The sequence below is a fragment of the Arachis hypogaea genome, chromosome 15 (assembly GCF_003086295.3).
Source record: "Arachis hypogaea cultivar Tifrunner chromosome 15, arahy.Tifrunner.gnm2.J5K5, whole genome shotgun sequence".
NCBI classification, from domain to species: domain Eukaryota; kingdom Viridiplantae; phylum Streptophyta; class Magnoliopsida; order Fabales; family Fabaceae; genus Arachis; species Arachis hypogaea.
The window spans coordinates 146,979,308-147,000,868 of NC_092050.1; the positions used below are offsets into that span (position 1 = coordinate 146,979,308).

The 21,561-nt window shown below is 39.1% G+C and overlaps 1 non-coding gene across 1 annotated transcript; it reads left to right on the plus strand.

The window, feature by feature from the left end:
* Positions 1–20,672: 20,672 nt before the first annotated feature.
* Positions 20,673–20,780, plus strand: LOC112753036 (small nucleolar RNA R71). The gene has a single exon (XR_003177438.1). It is a non-coding gene; the product is annotated as a small nucleolar RNA R71 (small nucleolar RNA).
* The last annotated feature ends 781 nt before the right edge of the window (positions 20,781–21,561 follow it).

The following is a 21,561-nucleotide window of genomic DNA, read 5'->3' on the forward strand; positions in this document are numbered from 1 at the left end:
TGGAAGAGGAATGAAGAGATCATGCTAGAAATGCTTTCTCATGTTGGACCAAATTAGGGTTGGATGGATATGGTGACTATAATTCTACCAACACTTGATTTGGGAATGCATGTGGTATAATCAGTGACCATACTTCATCTCTTCTCATGAGCAATTGACCAAGGAATTGGCTATTGATCAAGATTTGAGAGATTGAATTACAAGGAATTGTAATTCGATCACTTAAGATTGCCAAGGAGATCAATGAACGCATTGATTGAGGAAGAGATGAAAATGAACTTGATCCGGAGAATGCAACATCTCCTAAGCCCAATGAATTCCCCATTTCTGATCTTACCCATTCTCTTTAATTTCTGTAATTTACTTTTATGAGCATCTTCCCCATTCCCATTTAAGATTCTGTAATTTACTTTCCGCCATTTACATTCAGCTCTTTATTTCCAGCAATTTACATTTTCTGCTATTTACTTTCCCGCCATTTAATTTTCTGCAAATCTCAAATCAAATTCTGCTTCGCTCAACTAGAACATTCCTCTAATTAAAGTTGCTTGACCAATCAATCCCTGTGGGATTCGACCTCACTCTACTGTGAGTTTTTACTTGACGACAATTCGGTATACTTGCCGAAGGAAAATTGTTGAGAGACAAGTTTCCGTGCATCAGAGGAAGAGATGGCGTGGAGTTGAGGTCGAAGATAAAGGATTGGGGTAATTTAAGTATTCTATTAAAAAGTCAACACAAATTTAGGATTTGAATATTTTTACCATATGAAACTTATCTTTTATGAGTATAATATTAGTTTTTTTTATGGATATTTTTGTCAATGTTTACAAAATCTATGGATACAAATAATTATTTAACATATTTTATTTCATATATTTAAATATTGATAATTAACTGATAGCAAAAAAATAATAAATTTTGATAGTTGTCGTGCGTAAATGCAAAAGGACAAATATATAGAATATAAGTAACTCAGACACACATTGATGAGGATTGAATTAAGCTGTTAAGTTCTTTGTATTCACTTCAAACATATCACACTCCCAAATGGGACATTTTGCATTATTGGGCACCATGAAAAAAAAAAAAAAAGTGGTTCGGGTTCCTCAAATTATTGAATCATTGAATATAATTTTGTTAAATATAATAATGAAGGGTCTATTTTATTACCATCTACACAGAGGTTGGTCCATGTGACAGTGGTGGTGGGAACCTTTTCAAAGGAAGAAGAATGGGGAATTTTGAATAACAAAAGCTAAGAGCTAATAAGGGATAAGGCTCATGTCAGGATTTTGTTTTAATTTGTCAGTCACATGAGTTTTGCTTATGAAAAAGGTTAAAAAAACAAAAGCATAGGTTATATGTATTGTGAAGTTTATTATGTTATGTGATTATACAACAAACAAAGGAAAAAGTGCATGGTTTCACGGTTACATCACAAGGAATGGTAGGAGCATAACACTTTTGTTTCCGCATTTTAATTAGCTAGACCAAACATTTTGCAATACCATATATATATATATATATATATATATATATATATATATATATATATATATATATATATATATATATATATATTATAATGTGATTCTAGTATGAACATGTTTCAATGATATGATAGTTATATAAGTGTTATTAAAACTAAAGTTAATTTTTTTTATATTTTGATAATATTTTTATTTTTTAAATTAAAAAATATTATTAAATAATAAAAAAGTTATTTATTTTAATTTTTAATAATATTTTTTAAAATATACTATAATCACTATAGTTATCGTATATAACGTTATCATTCTAGAATACACCATATTTTATATATATTGCATTGCAATAATGGCATTTCTCATGAAACACCCATGTTGAATTTAACATTAGAATGTGTTCGGTTGCTCGCTGGTATCAGATGTCGGTCGGGCGGTTTGTCGAGAACAATTAGGAGGTGTGAGGTATCTGGATTTGGGTACGTGCTTTGCGAGGAGAAATGCGACCACGATCGTCGGTGGGTCGGCGAGTAGGGCTACCTGTAAGGATACTTCGATGTCAAAGTAAGTGTTCGTACGATGAGACGACTAATTAGGGTAAAAGATAACGTACTTTGGGAAGGGTAGGTCCCTTCTTTTTTATACCTTGTACTCAGGTGGACCCTTTTGCTTGGACCTATTTGTCTGGAAGCTTCCACCAACTGTCCAGGCCTTTACCAGGAGGTGATGTGACGCATGGATCACTTTGTCGAAAGACCCGTCGGGCCAGTAGTCCACATAATGGATTTCTGGCCCTAATTGGGTTGGACCAGAACAGTGCCCCCAACGCGGCAAGCTGTGAGAATCGTGGTTGGCGCGTTCGTCTTACTCGTGTTTTCTCATGCACATGTCTTCCCCTGCTCGTAACTCCGTTTGCGGGATTCACGCCTCTGGTGCGCGTGAGTTGCCCCCAACTGTTACTTAGGGCGTCATTTCGGTTTTCGTGCTTGGGGCATTAAATGCCTTTTATGATTGATTTGAAAGCAGAGAAAAAAGTCTATTTTACCCTTGTTTTTTCGTGCTCTTCCCTCGACGGTTACCATACCTTTAATCATATCCCGCTTGCATTTCCCATTCTCCTCATAACTGATACCCCCCACCACTGCCATTTCTCTTTCTTCCTCATCCATGATTTTTTGCTTCTATTTCTAGGTCACTCGTGGATCTTGGCACCACTACAATCTTCCATTTCACCCTTTTCCTTCCTTGAATACTGGTAACTAGATCTTTTCATGCTTATTTTGCTCTTTTTAACACTTCCTTTGTTGTTATTTATTGCATTTTGTGACTGCTTGCTTGAACTGAACCCGTGATTATTAGCAAGCTCTTAGGCGGGTACCATAGGTGTTTTTTCCTGGATTTAGGCCTGTAATAACATCGTATAGCATAGGATAGTGATAACATAGAACATAGTTTACTTTTAACTTTCGCCGAGCTTCTGACTTCCCGTTTTGAGTGAAGTGGTGCCCCAACTGTAGGTATGGTGCAGCAACTTCCCATAAATCATTACGCTTGGGTTACTTCTGACGTGATGAGCACATCCTCTGGGATAACCCAACAAGATTTACAAGAGTTCCAGAATTCAGGAGTGTTGTGTGGGGGTGGTCCTGAGGAGGCAAACTACGATGTCTTCGTGCCAGGTGCTCGAGAGCGCATCTACCAACTGAATCTATCGTCTCCCCAGGTTCCCGACTGGTTGTGGGTGTACAGGCCCATGTTCAACACGTTGGGCATTCGAATTCCCTTATCTCCTTTTATCATGGCTTTCCTAAATCGGTGCGATGTTGCTCCATTACAACTTCACCCTAACAGCTGGGCTGTCATCCGATGCTTCGAGATAGTATGCTAGTATCTGGAGCTCCCGGTCTCCGTTGAAGTTTTTCTTTTCTTCTTCCTTCTTACAAACCCTTTCGGGAAGGAAAGCATAAAAAATGGTACATTTCCTTTCGGGCTGTACAAAACCGACGGATCTTCGATCTCTTTGAGGATTCGTTCCATGGTTTCAAAGAAACCTTCTTCAAGGTGAGACCAGCTCATGGCCACTACCCTTTTTGGCTCACCCTCAAAGGAGAAAGACGAATACCGACCTACTGGAGTTTAGGTGCCGGCTTCAATTACTTAATAAAGATGACCTATGATGGATTAGGTCGGCAGAATAAACAGATCGCTGATGTTTTACTGGCGATTTTTGGTTGTAAAAATCTTAATCCCCATCTCTTAATGGGCGACTGGGAATCCGCTCGCGATTGTGTAGGTAAGATCCTCTCCCCATTGGTTTTATGTTTTTCCGACTTGTGCAATATTGTTTTGTTTCCGATTTCATATGTTGTTTTCCCTCCGACTTCCTAACTTTGCTATTTTTTTTCTCTTGTAGTTAGGATGGCTGTTAGGCACACTACTTTGAGTAGTTTGATGACTTATCTCTTCCTGGGAGATGATAGTGATTATGACAGCTCGACAACCCCTACCGTTGAGCCCGAGGTTCAACCAGCCAACGAGGGCGAAGCTCCATCGCAGCCTCCAACCCAGACAACTCCCGGTGACATTATTGCTGCTGGTGAAGCTGATCGGGGTAAAGGGATCGATGTTGAGCCCGAGGCGGAGGTGATCGTCATCCCCAATCCCAAGAAGAGGAAGAATGACTTTGGCTCGAAACAAGTTCTCACGGTGATGGAGAAAAACTTCGATGCGGGATTATTCATTGACTCTCAACTCCTCCCGGGCGCTAAGAAATTCTTCTAGGAAGAAGACTTGGCCGCCCAAGTGAGGTGGACGTACCAAAGCCTCATTCGGACAGCTGCCATTTCCAGAAAGGTGGAACCCGTGTTAGCCCAGGGCCAGATTTTGGAAGGGAAACATAGGGCTGCCCTGAGAGACATTGTCAACCTGAAAGCCGAGGGGGAGTCCCTGAAGACTCAGCTTGCCGAAGAGGAGAAGAAGGCGAAGGAAGCTGCTGAGGAGATCAACCACCTTGTGGAACGAGACCTCACTCTTTCCAAATAGCTCAATGAAGCCCAAGGCCGGGCTATCATAGCAGAGAGTAATGTAAAAGAGCTGGAGGAAAAGCTGGCAGGGGTCGTGAAGTCGGCAAACTTCGCTTGGCAAGAGGCCGCTACCATGAAAAAGAAGAATAAAGAGATCCTTAAGGACGCTTAGGAAGCTATCACCGCTACCGAGGAGGCGACCAAGGCTTAGGTCTCTCTCCTTGCTCCCGACTTCGACACTTTGGCTATCGGTGCCTTCAAAATGATTCAAGATGGCAAGGTTGTCAACATCCTGAAGAAGTGCAGTGTTTTATCAATTGTAATCTTTTGTACTCTTTTTGAACTATTTTTGTTATTGGGCCGATGCGATACCTCTTGCATGTAATTGAACAATTTTTCTTTGTTGGTTGTTGTTGGGCTGACGTGATGCCTTTTGAGCTACCGCTTTAACAGTTTCGACTCTTATAATTAAAATCTTTGTGTTATTTTGGTCACTTTATTGCTATGTTTCCTCCTCGTTTGAACGTTAAGCCATAACTTGATGGATATCCGTATATCGTTACTTTTAGGTTCCCGAGGTGATCAGTCTTGGGAAACCATGATTATAACTTGGTAATAACGAATGAATAAATCAAAGCAAAAATAAATTTCAAAATCAACACATAATCACTTTTCGACAGTGGGCCTCGTTAAAACCCCATGTCGACGTCCTACTCTGATGGCAAGGGAAAAGAGTATCCCTTCTTTAATAATATATAATGAGACAAGTGATTTGATGAGATAAAGTAAATGAAGGTAAATGAAAGTAAGAGATAAAAAAGGGACAACCGGTTTGGACGGGAGGTCGTTAAGCCTTTAGGAGTAAAATCTCCTAAGGTTTGTTGCATTCCAAGTCCTCGGGACCTCCTTCCCGTCTAACCGCTCTAAGTTGTGGGTGCCCTTTCGTGCACTTCCTTTACCCTATAGATCCCTTCCCAGTTAGGGGAGAGCTTACCTTCTCCAGGATCGGTGGACCGATGTCGTTGCATCGTAGTACCATGTCGCCCTCTTCGAACCTCCTGGCTTGCACCTTGCGATTATAACGCAATGCCAACTTTGCTTCAGCACCGATTTTGACAAGTGAGCCACTCCTTGGCTCATCTATCAGGTATTTCTCAGTCGCCTCATCGCTTCCTTCGAGGAGTAACCTTGGGCTCGGTTATCCAATTCCTACGAAAATCACTGCATCGACACCATAAGTAAGCTCGAAGGGCGTCTTCCCTGTAGAAGATTGTGGGGTTGTTCTGTAAGGCCACAGGACGGAAGCTAACTCGTTTGTCCAGGAGCCCTTTCTCTGATCCAAGCGCTTATTCAACCCATTGAGGATGACCTTGTTCGTTGCCTCGGCTTGTCCATTGCTCTGGGAGTGTTCCATAGAGGAGAACTTTTGTTTGATTCTGAGGCCTACCAGGAATTCTCCAAATTTCTTGTCGGAAAATTGTGTTCCGTTATCCGACACCACGACCTCCAAAATTCCAAACCTCGCGATCACTTATCTCCAAAAGAATTTTTGATAGTTCGCAGATGATATGCTTGCCAACGGTTCAGCCTCCACCCACTTGGTGTAATAATCAATGGCCACAATGAGATACTTGACCTGTCCTGGGGCCACTGGGAAGGGACTGGTGCACGAAATTGTGATCATCAATGGTGCCAACAGCTTGGTACGCACAATTGTAATATCAACTCTTTATCACAACTCCGCACAACTAACCAGCAAGTGCACTGGGTCATCCAAGTAATAAACCTTACGTGAGTAAGGGTCGATCCCACGAAGATTGTCGGCTTGAAGCAAGCTATGGTCATCTTGTAAATCTCAGTCAGGCAGATTCAAATGGTTATGGAGAATTGATAATTAAAAGATGAATAAAACATAAAATAAGATAGAGATACTTATGTAATTCATTGGTGAGAATTTCAGATAAGCGTATGAAGATGCTTTGTTCCTTCTGAACCTCTGCTTTCCTATTACCTTCTTCCAATCATTCATACTCCTTTCCATGACAAGCTTATGTTGGGTTTCACCGTTGTCAATGGCTACCTCCCGTCCTCTCAGTGAAAATGGTCCAAATGCGTTGTCACCGCACGGCTAATCATCTGTCGGTTCTCGATCATGTTGGAATAGGATCCATTAATCCTTTTGCGTCTATCACTACGCCCAACACTCGTGAGTTTGAAGCTCGTCACAGTCATCCCTTCCCAGATCCTACTCGGAATACCACAGACAAGGTTTAGACTTTCTGGATCTCAAGAATTCTGCCAATTGATTCTAGCCTATACCACGAAGACTCTGATCTCATGGAATGGAAGGCTCGGTTGTCAGGCGAGGCAACCATGTGTCATGAACCAGGAGGCTAAGAGATACGCACTCAAGCTATTGCAAGTAGAACGGAAGTGGTTGTCAGGCAGGCGTTCATAGGTGAGAATAATGATGAGTGTCACGGATCATCACATTTTTCAGGTTGAAGAACGAGTGTATATCTTAGAGAAGAAATAGGCTTGAGTTGAATAGAAAAACAATAGTACTTTGCATTAATTCATGAGGAACAGCAGAGCTCCACATCTTAATCTATGGTGTGTAGAAACTCTACCGTTGAAAATACATAAGAAAAAAAGGTCTAGGCATGGCCGTGAGGCCAGCCCCAAATGTGAACATACAAGTTCCAAAGGTTTAAAGTATGAAAAAGGTCTGTAAATACAATAGCAAAAGGTCCTATTTATAGAAAACTAGTAGCCTAGGGTTTACAGAAATGAGTAAATGATGCAGAATCTACTTCTGGGCCCACTTGGTGTGTGCTTGGGCTGAGCATTGAAGCTTTCACATGTAGAAACTTTTTGTTGGAGTTAAACGCCAGCTTTTGTGCCAGTTTGGGCGTTTAACTCCAGCTTTTATGCTAGTTCTGGCGTTTTGACGCCAGAATTTCTATGCTGACTTGGAACGCCGATTTGGGCCATCAAATATCGGGCAAAGTGTAGACTATTATATATTGATGGAAAGCCCAGGATGTCTACTTTCCAACGCAATTAAGAGTGCGCCAATTGAGCTTTTGTAGCTCCAGAAAATCTACTTCGAGTGCAGGGAGGTCAGAATCCAACAGCATCTGCAGTCCTTTTTCAGCATCTGAATCAGATTTTTGCTCAGGTCCCTCAATTTCAATCAGAAAATACCTGAAATCACAAAAAAAACACACAAACTCATAGTAAAGTCCAGAAATGTGATTTTTGAATAAAAACTAATAAAAATATAATAAAAACTAACTAAAATATACTAAAAACATACTAAAAACAATGCCAAAAAGCGTATAAATTATCCGCTCATCACAACACCAAACTTAAATTGTTGCTTGTCCCCAAGCAACTAAAAACAAAGTAGGATAAAAAGAAGAGAATATACAATGAATTCCAAAAACATCTATGAAGATCAGTCTTAATTAGATGAGGGGGGCTATTAGCTTTTTGCTTCTGAACAGTTTTGGCATCTCACTTTATCCTTTGAAGTTCAGAATGATTGGCATCTATAGGAACTCAGAATTCAGATAGTGTTATTGATTCTCCTAGTTCAGTATGTTGATTCTTGAACACAGCTACTCTATGAGTCTTGGCCGTGACCCTAAGCATTTTGTTTTCCAGTATTACCACCGGATACATAAATGCCACAGACACATAACTGGGTGAATCTTTTCAGATTGTGACTCAGCTTTGCTAGAGTCCCTAATTAGAGGTGTCCAGAGCTCTTAAGCACACTCTTTTGCTTTGGACCACGACTTTAACCGCTCAGTCTCAAGTTTTTCACTTGACACCTTCACGCTACAAGCACATGGTTAGGGACAGCTTGGTTTAGCCGCTTAGGCCAGGATTTTATTCTTGTGGGCCCTCCTATCCACTGATGCTCAAAGCCTTGGATCCTTTTTATTTTACCCTTGCCTTTTGGTTTAAAGGGCTATTGGCTTTTTCTGCTTGCTTTTTCTTTTTTTCTTTTTTTTTTGCCACTTTTTTTTTCTGCAAGCTTTTCACTGCTTTTTCTTGCTTCAAGAATCATTTTTATGATTTTTCAGATTATCAATAACATTTCTCCTTTTTCATTATTCTTTCAAGAGCCAACAATTTTAACATTTATAAACAACAAATTCAAAAATATGCACTGTTCAAGCATTGATAAACCACTATTTCATGGTTTATCTTGTGCTCAATTGAGTGGATTTTATCAACTCTTTACCCACTTATTCACACTATTTGCATGGTTTTATATTTGCCTTCCTAATTATGTGCTATGATTGAAAACATGCTTCTTTGATCTTATATTTGCTTATTATTAATCCTCTCTTATTACCATTAGATGCCTTGATATGTGTGTTAAGTGTTTTCAGATATTATAAGGCAAGGATGGCTTGGAGGATGGGAAGAAAGCATGCAAAAGTGGAAGGAATACAAGAAGTTGGAGAAACTGCTAAGCTGTCTAGCCTGACCTCTCTGCACTCAAACAGCTATAACTTTAGCTACAGAGATCCAAACGGCGCGGTTTCAGTTGCGTTGGAAAGCTAACGTCCGGGGCTTCGATTTGATATATAATATGTTATAGTTCCCTTGACACTAGGCGACGTGACTGCGTGATCCATGCGGCCGCGTCGCAATGACGGAAATCCAGCGTGGCAAAATTTGAAACCAGCGAATTCTGGACTGTTTTTAACCCAGTTTGCGGCCCAGAAAACACAGATTAGAGGCTATAAAGTAGGGGAATACATCCATTCATAGAGAGGCTCACATATTTACAATTTTAGGAGTAGATGTAGTTTTTAGAGAGAGAGGTTCTCCCCTCTCTCTTAGGATTAGGATTTAGGACTTCTCTTAGTTTTAGGAGTGACACTCAATCCCAGGTTCTTTATTTTTATTTATTTTTCTTTTTCCAATTTAATTTATGAATTCCCATGTTATGATTTGAACATTTTATTTAATATAATTCGAAGTATTTCAGACTCATGATTGCTCTCTTTAATTTATTAATGCCCTGTGTTTATCCAAATTATTTCCATTCAAGTAGAATTTCTCTCTTTTGGCTTTGGTTGAGACATTGGTAACTCTTGAGTTATCAAACTCATTGTTGATTGAAAATTGGAATTAATCTGTCCACTTAACTTACCTTCATAGTTAGAGGTTAATAAGGTGGGGAAAGAATCCAATTCTCATCACAATTGATAAGGATAACTAGGATAGGACCTCCAGTTCTTCATACCTTGCCAAGAGTTTATTTTACAGTTATTTATTAATTTTTATTGCTTGAAAATATACCTGTGCACATTGTCCAAACTCCAAATTTCTCAAAACCCCCCAATTTACAATCTTCATAACCAATAATAAGAACATACCTCCCTGCAATTCCTTGAGAAGACGACCCGAGGTTTGAATACTTGGTTATCAATTTCAAAGGGGTTTGTTACTTGTGACAACCAAAACGTTTGTACGAAGGAATTTCTGTCGGTTTAGAGACTATATCTACAATGCGACTGTTTTTATGACATTCTTTACTGGCAAAAAATCTTAACGTCAAAATGGCGCCGTTGCTGGGGAATTGCAAACGTGTGCCTTATTATTGGTTATTGTAAATATTTTTTTTGATTTTTGCTTGTTTATTTGTTTTTATTTTTGTTTTTATTTTTGCTTTTCCATAAATTAAGAGGTTATTTGTTTTTATTTAGTTATTAAAAATTTTTTTTTTCAAAAATTTATTCTTAGTGTTCATCTTGATCTTCAAGTTGTTCTTCGCGTTCATCTTGACCTTCAAGCTGTTCTTAGTTGTTTTCTTCATTTTGATCTAAAAATTTGAAATTTGGTGTCATTTTATTGTTTTTCTCTTTCCTCATTAAATTCAAAAAAAATTTTAATTAATTTTTTTTCAAAAAAAAAAAATTTCAGTTTTTTATTTTTAAAATTTTTATCTTATCTTATCTTATTTCAAAAATCAAATTTCAAATTTCAAATTTCAAAAATTCAAATTTCAAAAATTTGAAATTCAACTTTCAAAAATTCAAATTTCAAAATTTCAAAATTCAAATTTCAAAATTTAATTTTCAAATTCAAAATTTAAATAACCTTTTAATTTAAATTTATTTTTATTTTTAATTTTTATTTGCTACTATGAACTCTCACCCCTTTGGCTATGAGTCTGGTTACAATAATGTTGCAGGAAGAAGAAATTACAATGAGAACAGGCATCAAGGTTGGAACAATCAAAGATGGGAGGAGCCACAAGAATTTGATCAACCCTCATGGCAGCAACCACCTCCAGTGAACTATCAACAACCACGACCATATGCCTATGAACCATTTCCTCAACATGACTTTGGAGCACCATACTCACAAGCCAACTACCACCATTCACCTCCATATGACCCTAACCCTCAACCACCATACCAACCACCTTATGAGCCATATGAACCATATATAGAACCACCCCAATTCCAACCCAATTACTCCCAAAAACCACCACTTCAATATTCATTATCTCCATATCCATCAATCCAAGAGCACTATGATCCTACTTATGAAAGCCGAGTGCATCAAGAGATAAAGGATCGTTTCAAGGAAACAATGGATCGATTTCAGGCAACCACTCAACAACTAGGGCAAGTATTAATTCAATGGGCTTCCAGACGCTTAAATACACAAGGATCAGCCACAGCCTCATGTGGACAGTCTAGTGAAGAGCATAGCATGAAGGAGATACCAGAAACCCCAGTGAACAAGACAGAGAATGAATTTGTACTAGAACAAGTAGAAGAAACTGTCATTGTTCAAGAAGAAGAAGAAGTGATTGAAGACTTAGGAGATGCAGAACCTCCATGGGAAAGTCAAGACATAGAGCCTCCTTTCAAGACGGTTGAAATTGATGCTGAGGAGGGTGTACAACCTCCAAAGCATATCATAGTTGAAGACTTGGAAGAGGTTGATCAAGAGATGGAGATTCAAGAAGAAGAAGCACAACCTCCCATGCCCTTGGAAAGCAATGAAGAGGAGATTGAATTGAAAGAGAGCTGCCAAGAGGAAGAGGTTGAAATTGAAGAAGCTTGCAAAGAAGTGGTAATTATCAGAGAAGAGCACAAGGGAGTGGAGCTTGCAATTTCATTAAAAATACCTCCCCCTAAGTTACCATCATCCTTCACAACATTCAAGTGGGTAAAATTCATATCCCATAGCTTTCTAATCCCACTTGAATATGGGCTACTGGAGACGGATGGTCAACTTAGAGCTCTTTGTGGCATTAAGAGTAAGAGGAAGATGGCCAGTGGTAAGAATTGTCCTACAAGGTTCATCATGGTTGGAAGCTTTAAGTTTAAACGCAAAGGTTGGTGTAGAGCTCAATTGAATGGGTCTAGGAAGCTATTTGGTAGCTGCAGTGAGAATTCAAATTCCTTATCACCTAGCTGGAAAAATACAGATCCCGACAAAAATGGGTGTAAAAGCAAGGTTTGGGATCCTGGAATCTGTTCTGACATCCAACACCCCGGGAGCCTAAGAATCTTTTTGAAGCTGCTCAAGGGTTTTACATGCCTAGTTTGGGACCTCGGAGGTTACTGGAATCACAAACACTGGTGGAGATTCCTGGATGAGTTCAAGCATAAGCCACCATAACAGGAAGCTCATCAAATGTCCAACTTAAGGACTTTAACTAAAAGTGCTAGGTGGGAGACAACCCACCATGGTATGATCGTCCTTTTTCATTTTTATTTAGTTTTATTTGTTTTTAAATTTTATTTTATTTTGTTATATTGAACCTGGAGTTTTGCATCACATTCATATTAACACTGCATTCTGCATTTTTCAGATTACAAAAAAAAAAAAAAAAAGCGAGCACGCGACGCGACTGCATCAGCGACGCGTCCGCGTCGCAAGGAGAGGGGAGAAAAATAAAAACGAACAGAGAGTTTCGCAGGAGCAGCGCTGGAGGCGTGCCAATGGCACAAATTACCCCACGCGACCACGTCGCTGACGCGACCGCGTCATATGGAATAATGGCCTCCCACGCGACCGCGTCACCCACGCGGCCGCGTGACCTGACAATCGACGTCAACCGGGTGCATGGCCGAAAGTTGAGCTGGAGTTGGGCTGGAATCGTGCTGGAAGCCCAAGCCTCACCACGCGAACGCATGCCCCACGCGTCCGCGTCATATCCCCATGATGGCCACTCATGCGATTGCGTCGACCACGCGATCGCGTCACCCAAATTTTTGGCAAAAGAGTTTTAAACAGAGAGTTGTGCGACCGCGAGGCTGCACTCGCGCCACTAGCACAAATTGAGTCACGCGATCGCGTGCCCCACGCGTCCGCGTCGCCTAACCTTATTGCGCACCACGCGACCGCGTCACCCACGCGACCGCGTGGCCAGCGTCGCACAACCTATCCAGATTAGTGCCAATTTTCTTATCTTTTCTTCTCCGAATCCTTATTCTTCTTATCTTTTCTTATTTCTTTCTTCTTCCTTTCTTATTTTCTCTCACTTCCATTTTATTTTATTTAATTCATTTGCATACTTTCATTCATTGCATATTTTTATTTTTCTAAAATTATAATTGGTGTTCAAATATTCTTATTCAACTGTTACATCTTTTCTGGTATTTTCTTGATGCTTAGTGACTTGTTTTATTTTGAATAGGTAATATTATTTATATCAATGCCAATCTTTTATACCTGTATTACTTTTACATTGATATGAATTTATATTATCTCTCCTTACCCACACACTCTCCCTCATTGTTGCAATATTTTGCACCACTAGTATGCCATGTACTTCTATTGTTTTCTCACTTGCATGTTGTAACTACCATGTAATTGAGACCCTCACTTTTGGCATTAACCAACCCATGTTTTATTTGTTTTCTATCTTTGCTTTGGGTTACTTTCCTTCCCTTTTTCTTTCAGGATGGCCACCAGGAAGAGAACCGGAAGACGTTTACATAGGAGAGACAAACAAGTTCCTACGCACATTCCTTGATGAGAAAAGCGTCAGTTGAAACAACCCGTCCACCTGCACATCTCAGCATGCACCGAAGACGGTGCAATCTTTAAGTGTGGGGAGGTCGATACCGATCTCCATGGGTTAGTTATTTCCTGACTCAACACCAAAATTTTTATTTTATTTGTTGGTTCATTATTGTATTTGCATGTTTGATTGCATATTTGTTTGATTTTTGTGCATATTTTACCACTTGGTTAAAGTAATATTTTCTTTTTCAAGAAAATTTTTAGAGAATTTCACTAATTTGAATAAAATTTAATGTTACACTTGTTTGAAGAGATATTATACTGGAACATGTTTAGAACTCGAACACACAAAACCTGTGAGATTTTGAGCCTATTTAAATTGGTTGCATTTTTCAACCAATATTTTATTTTTGATGTGTGTTTTTTCTCTCTAAAATTGTGATCTTTGTCTTGCTTAATTCTATATTTCCATAATTTGATGTATGCATACACTTACATGATTGAGGCCTTTGTTTCACTGAGCTTACATACCCATATGGCCTTACCTTTCATTATCCTTTGCAAACCAATTTGAGCCTATTTTACCCCTTTGTTCTTTACTTTAGCACATCATTAATTCTAAGCGAAAAACAATAATGTCCTTAATTTGAATCCTTAGTTAGCTTAGACTAGTGAGAGTGCTTATGATTTAAGTGTGGGAAATTGGGTTTGGAAATATTTGGTTTGAGAATTGAGTATGTTAGAATTTTCTAAAAATGTGAAAGAAATGTTTGGGACATGTTCATGCATTCAATAAATTAATCATATGCATTGAGAAAAACAAAAGAAAAAGAATATATATATATATATATATATATATATATAAAGAAGAAAAAGAAAAAAAAGAGAGAAAAAGAAAAGAAAAAGTGCAAATAAGAGAAAGGGGACAAAATGCCCCAAAGTAAGTGGTGAAAGCAATGCATATGTACGGTACTTAGAATTAGAATGCATGAATATGTGGAAAACATGGTTAATGGATAGTTAGATATTATATTATGATTACATGGATTGTCTAAAGTTAGGTGGCAAGTTTAAGTTAATTAAGGATTCAGATTTTAGTCCACTTGGCCAAATACAATCCTACCTTGACCCTAACCCCATTACAACCCTTAAAAGACCTCCTGATTTGTGTATTTGTGCATTAAACTTATGTTGATTGTTAGATGAAGAGCAAGCCTTAGAAAGCAAGGTTAGTAGAGAATTGAGAGAATCGAACCTAAAACACTTGAGTGATTAGAGTGTATACACCACCAGTAAGGGTTCGATGCTCAATTCCTTGTTCCCTGCTTTCATGAGCTATTTTCTTCTTGCAAGTCTATTTGTACTTCATTCTTATGATTTGAATTAGTGAAATCCAGTTCATATTTCCTCTTGAGAGATGTGTTTACTTTTAACTAAGTAGGTAGAATCATTTTGCATGTAGTTGCATTCATAGGATTGCATTTCATACATTCTACCATTCCTTTTCATCCTTATAGCTTCTCTTGAGTTTAGCATGAGGACATGCTAGTGTTTAAGTGTGGGGAGGTTGATAAACCACTATTTCATGGTTTATCTTATGCTCAATTGAGTGGATTTTATCAACTCTTTACCCACTTATTCACACTATTTGCATGGTTTTACATTTGCCTTCCTAATTATGTGCTATGATTGAAAACATGCTTCTTTGATCTTATATTTGCTTATTATTAATTCTCTCTTATTACCATTAGATGCCTTGATATGTGTGTTAAGTATTTTCAGATATTATAAGGCAAGGATGGCTTGGAGGATGGGAAGAAAGCATGCAAAAGTGGAAGGAATACAAGAAGTTGGAGAAACTGCTAAGCTGTCCAGCCTGACCTCTCTACACTCAAACGGCTATAACTTTAGCTACAGAGGTCCAAACGACGCGGTTCCAGTTGCGTTGGAAAGCTAACGTCCGGGGCTTCGATTTGATATATAATATATTATAGTTTCACTGATGCTAGGCGACGCGACCGCGTGATTCATGCGGCCGCGTCGCAATGACGGAAATCCAGCGTGGCAAAATTCGAAACCAGCGAATTCTGGACTGTTTTTGACCCAGTTTGCGGCCCAAAAAACACAGATTAGAGGCTATAAAGTAGGAGAATACATCCATTCATAGAGAGGCTCACATATTTACAATTTTAGGAGTAGATGTAGTTTTTAGAGAGAGAGGTTCTCCCCTCTCTCTTATGATTAGGATTTAGGACTTCTCTTAGTTTTAGGAGTGACACTCAATCCCAGGTTCTTTATTTTTATTTATTTTTCTTTTTCCAATTTAATTTATGAATTCCCATGTTATGATTTGAACATTTTATTTAATATAATTCGAAGTATTTCAGACTCATGATTGCTCTCTTTAATTTATTAATGCCCTGTGTTTATCCAAATTATTTCCATTCAAGTAGAATTTCTCTCTTTTGGCTTTGGTTGAGACATTGGTAACTCTTGAGTTATCAAACTCATTGTTGATTGAAAATTGGAATTAATCTGTCCACTTAACTTACCTTCATAGTTAGAGGTTAATAAGGTGGGGAAAGAATCCAATTCTCATCACAATTGATAAGGATAACTAGGATAGGACCTCCAGTTCTTCATACCTTGCCAAGAGTTTATTTTACAGTTATTTATTAATTTTTATTGCTTGAAAATATACCTGTGCACATTGCCCAAACTCCAAATTTCTCAAAACCCCCCAATTTATAATCTTCATAACCAATAATAAGAACATACCTCCCTGCAATTCCTTGAGAAGACGACCCGAGGTTTGAATACTCGGTTATCAATTTCAAAGGGGTTTGTTACTTGTGACAACCAAAACGTTTGTACGAAGGGATTTCTGTCAGTTTAGAGACTATATCTACAACGCGACTGTTTTTATGACATTCTTTACTGGCAAAAAATCTTAACGTCAAGCATGCATTCGGAAAACAAAAAGTATTGCCACCACATCAAAATAATTAAACTATTTTAAAATTCGAAATTCATGTACTTTTTTTTCTTTTGCAATTAAAAACGTTTTTCATTTAAGAAAGGTGATGGATTCATAGGACATTCATATCTTTAAGGCATAGACTCTAAGACACTAATGATCATGTAATAAGACACAAACATAAATAAAACATCAAGCATAGTAAACGAAAAACAAAAAAATAAGAACAAGGAAGGCTAACCTTCCTCTATGTCAATTCTAGCTGAATTGCAGAGGTGACAAATGAGATGATGGAAGGCTAACCTTACCAAAGTAGAGAACTTGTCCGCCACCTTGTAGAGTTCTAGGGATATAACCTCATGAACTTCTACTTCATCTCCAATCATGATGCTGTGGATCATGATTGCCCGGTCTATAGTAACTTCAGACCGGTTGCTAGTGGGAATGATTGAGCGTTGGATGAACTCCAACCATCCCCTAGCCACGGGCTTGAGGTCATGCCTTCTTAGTTGAACCGGCTTCCCTCTTGAATCTCTCTTCCATTGAGCGCCCTCTTCACAAATGTCTATGAGGACTTGGTCCAACCTTTGATCAAAGTTGACCCTCCTAGTGTAGGGGCGTGCATCTCCTTGCATCATGGGCAAGTTGAATGCCAACCTTATATTTTTCAGACTGAAATCTAAGTATTTCTCCCGGACCATTGTAAGCCAATTCTTTGGGTCCGGGTTCACACTTTGATCATGGTTCTTGGTGATCCATGTATTGGCATAGAACTCTTGAACCATTAAGATCCTGACTTGTTGAATGGGGTTGGTAAGAATTTCCCAACCTCTTCTTCGAATCTCATGTCGGATCTCCGGATATTCACCCTTTTGAGCTTGAAAGGGACCTCGGGGATCACCTTCTTCTTGGCCACAACTTCATAGAAGTGGTCTTGATGCACCCTTGAGATGAATCTATCCATCTTCCATGACTCGGAGGTGGAAGCTTTTGCCTTCCCTTTCCTCTTTCTAGAGGTTTCTCCGGCCTTTGGTGCTATAAATGGTTATGAAAAAATAAAAAGCAACGCTTTTACCACACCAAACTTAGAAGGTTTGCTCGTCCTCGAGCAAAAGATAAAAGAAGAGAGTAGAGGAAGAAGAAATAGAGGAGATGGAGGGGGGTTAGTGTTTCGGCCAAGGGGGAGAAGGAGTGTTTATGTTGTGTGAAAATGAAGGAGTGAAGATGGGTTTATATAAGAGTGGAGAGAGGGGTAGGGTTCGGCCATGTATGGGTGGGTTTGGGAGAGAAAGCGGTTTGAATTTGAATGGTGAGGTTGGTGGGGTTTTATGATGGACGGATGTGGATTGGTGAAGAGATTATGGAGAAGAGGGTAGGATTTGATAGGTGAGGGGTATTTGAGGAAGGGTGTTATGGGAAGGTGTGAAGAAGAGAGAGAGAGAGATGAGGTAGGTGGGGATCCTGTGGGGTCCACAGATCTTGAGGTATCAAGGATTTCTCATCCCTGCACCATATTAACGTGTAAACGCCCCTTCCTGTGCCAATCCTAGCGTTAAACGCCAGGTTGCTGCCCATTTCTGGCGTTTAACGCCAGCTTTTCTCCCATTTCTGGCGTTTAACGCCAGCTTTGTGCCCGTTTCTGGCGTTAAACGCTAGCTCTGTGCCCATTTCTGGTGTTAAACGCCTAGAATGGTGCCAGACTGGGCGTTTAATGCCCATTCTGCTACCCTTACTGGCGTTTAAACGCCAGTAAGCTTCTCCTCCAGGGTGTGCTATTTTTAATATTATTTTTCATTCTGTTTTTGCTTTTTCAGTTGTTTTTGTGACTTCACATGATCATCAACCTACAGAAAATATAAAATAACAATAGAAAATAGAAATTTAACATAGATAAGTAAAGATTGGGTTGCCTCCCAACAAGTTCTTCTTTAATGTCAATAGATTGGTAGTGGGCTCTCATGGAGCCTCACAGATACTCAGAGCATGATGATGGCCTCCCAACACCAACTTAGAGTTTGACTGTGGGGGCTCTAATTGACTCTGCATTAAGAGAAGCTTTTCATGCTTCCTCTCCATGGTTACAGAGGGAGATCCTTGAGCTTTAAACACAAGGGAGTCCTCATTCACTTGGAGGACCAATTCTCCTCTGTCAACATCAATCACAGCTTTTACTAGGATGATGGATTCATCCATACACTTCCCAGTATCTAGGATTATGAAATCAGCAGGGATGTAATGGTCTTCAACCTTTACCAAGACATCTTCTACAAGTCCATAAGCCTATTTTCTTGAATTATCTACCATCTCTAGTGAGATTCTTGCAGCTTGTACCTCAAGGATCCCTAGCTTCTCCCTTACAGAGAGAGGCATGAGGTTTATATTTGACCCCAGGTCACACAGAGCCTTCTCAAAGGTCATGGTGCCTATGGTATAAGGTATTGAGAACTTTCCAGGATCCTGTCTCTTCTGAGGTAATCTCTGCCTAGTCAAGTCATCCAGTTCTTTGGTAAGCAACGGGGGTTCATCCTCCCAAATCTCATTACGAAATAGCTTGGCATTTAACCTCATGATTGCTCCAAGGTACTTAGCAACTTGCTCTTCAGTAACATCTTCATCTTCTTCAGAGGAAGAATACTCATCAGAGCTTATAATGGCAGAAGTAAATTTAATAGAATCTCTATGGTCTCTGTATGAGCCTCAGATTCCCATGGTTCCTCATTAAGGAACTCCTTGGAGGCCAGTGGACGTCCATTGAGGTCTTCCTCAGTGGAAATCACTGCCTTTCCCTCATCTATGCATTCGGCCATGTGGGACGTGTTTATGGCCTTGCATTCTCTCTTTGGGTTCTCTTCTGCATTGCTTGGAAGAGTACTAGAGGGAGTTCAGTAACTTTCTTACTCAGCTGACCCACTTGTGCCTCCAAATTTCTAATAGAGGACCTTGCTTCAGTCATGAAACTTTGAGTGGTTTTAATTAGATCAGAGACTATGGTTGCTAAGTCAGAGTGGCTCTGCTTAGAATTCTCTGTCTGTTGCTGAAAAGATGATGGAAAAGGCTTGCTATTGCTAAACCTATTTCTTCCACCATTACTGTTGTTGAAACCTTGTTGAGGCATCTGCTGGTCCTTCCATGAGAGATTTGGATGATTTCTCCATGAAGGATTATAGGTGTTTCCATAGGATTCTCCCATGTAATTCACCTCTTCCATTGCTGGGTTCTTAGGATCATAAGCTTCTTCTTCAGATGAGACTTCTTTGGTACTGCCTGTTGCTGCTTGCATGCCAGGCAGACTCTGAGAAATCATATTGACTTGCTGAGTCAATATTTTGTTCTGAGCCAATATGACATTAAAAGTATCAATCTCAAAAACTCCGTTCTTCTGATTTGTCCCATTATTCACAGGATTCCTTTCAGAAGTGTACATGAATTGGTTATTTGCAACTATTTCAATGAGTTCCTGGGCTTCTGCAGGCGTCTTCTTCAGATGAAGAGATTCTCCAGCAGAGCTGTCCAATGACATCTTGGACAGTTCAGACAGACCATCATAGAAGATACCTATGATTAGGGGTGTTCGCGGTAAGGTTTGGATCGGTTTTGAGTAAAAAACTCATCCGATCCGAACACTAATTTTACTTGCGGTGCGGTTTGGATTGGATGCTTTTAAAAAAAAATCCGATCCGATCCAATCCAATTTCAAGCGATTTGGATTGGATTGGATTTGCGGTTTTATAAATTAAAAAAATTAAATACATATAACAAGTCTCAACAATATATTAAAAAGCCAACGATAACATAACAATATAAATAAAATTATAGGTTAGTTAAAATAAATAAATAAATAATATTTTGAACGTAAAATATTTATTAAATAATAATAATACATGAATAATATAAAAATGTATAAACAATTGAACATGTTATAAGTATAATTGTAAATATAATAATAAAATAATAATATTATAACACATTGTGCGGTTTGGATTGGATTGGATCGGTTATGAAAAGTAGATCCAAAATCCGATCCGATCCAGCGGTTTACAAAAAATAGAATCCAATCAAATCCGAATTAGTGCAGTTTTAATCGGTTTTCGGGTTGGATTGGATTGGATGAGCGTTTTAATTTGGATCGGTTTGGATTTGAACACCCCTACCTATGATGCTCCATTCTGAAAGCATGTCAGAAGGACACCTTCTGATCAATTACTTGTATCTTTCCCAAGCTTCATAGAGGGATTCAGCTTCCTTCTGTCTGAAGGTTTGAAATTCCACTCTAAGCTTACTCAATTTTTAAGGTGGAAAGAACTTTGCCAAGAAGGCATTGACTAGCTTTTCCCAAGAGTTCAGGCTTTCTTTAGGTTGTGAGTCCAACCATGTCCTAGCTCTGTCTCTTATAGCAAAAGGGAAGAGCATAAGTCTGTAGACCTCAGGGTCAACCCCATTGGTCTTAACAGTATCACAGATTTGCAAGAATTCAGCTAAGAACTGATGAGGATCTTCTAATGAAAGTCCATGAAACTTGCAATTCTATTGCATTAGAGAAACTAATTGAGGCTTAAGCTCAAAGTTGTTTGCTCCAATGGCAGGGATAGAGATGCTTCTCCCATAGAAGTCGGGAGTAGGTGCAGTAAAGTCACCAAGCACCTTCCTTGCATTGTTGGCATTGTTGTTGTTTTCGGCTGCCATGGCTTCTTCTTGTTTGAAAATTTCTGTTAGGTCCTCCACAGAGAGTTATACTTTAGCTTCTCTTAGCTTTCTCTTCAAGGTCCTTTCAGGTTCAGGATCAGCTTCAACAAGAATGCCCTTGTCCTTGCTCCTGCTCATATGAAAGAGAGAAGAGGAAAGTATGGAATCCTCTATATCACAGTATAGAGATTCCTTGAGGTGTCAGAGGAAAAGAAGAATAGAAGGAGGAGGTAGAGAGGAGATAATTCGAACTTATAGAGAGAGAGTCCGAATTGCTGATAGTGGAGGAGTGTTAGTCATTAAATAGAAGGATGTGAGAAGAGGGGAAGAATTTTCGAAAACAAATTAAAAAGATTTTGAAATAATTAAAAGAAAT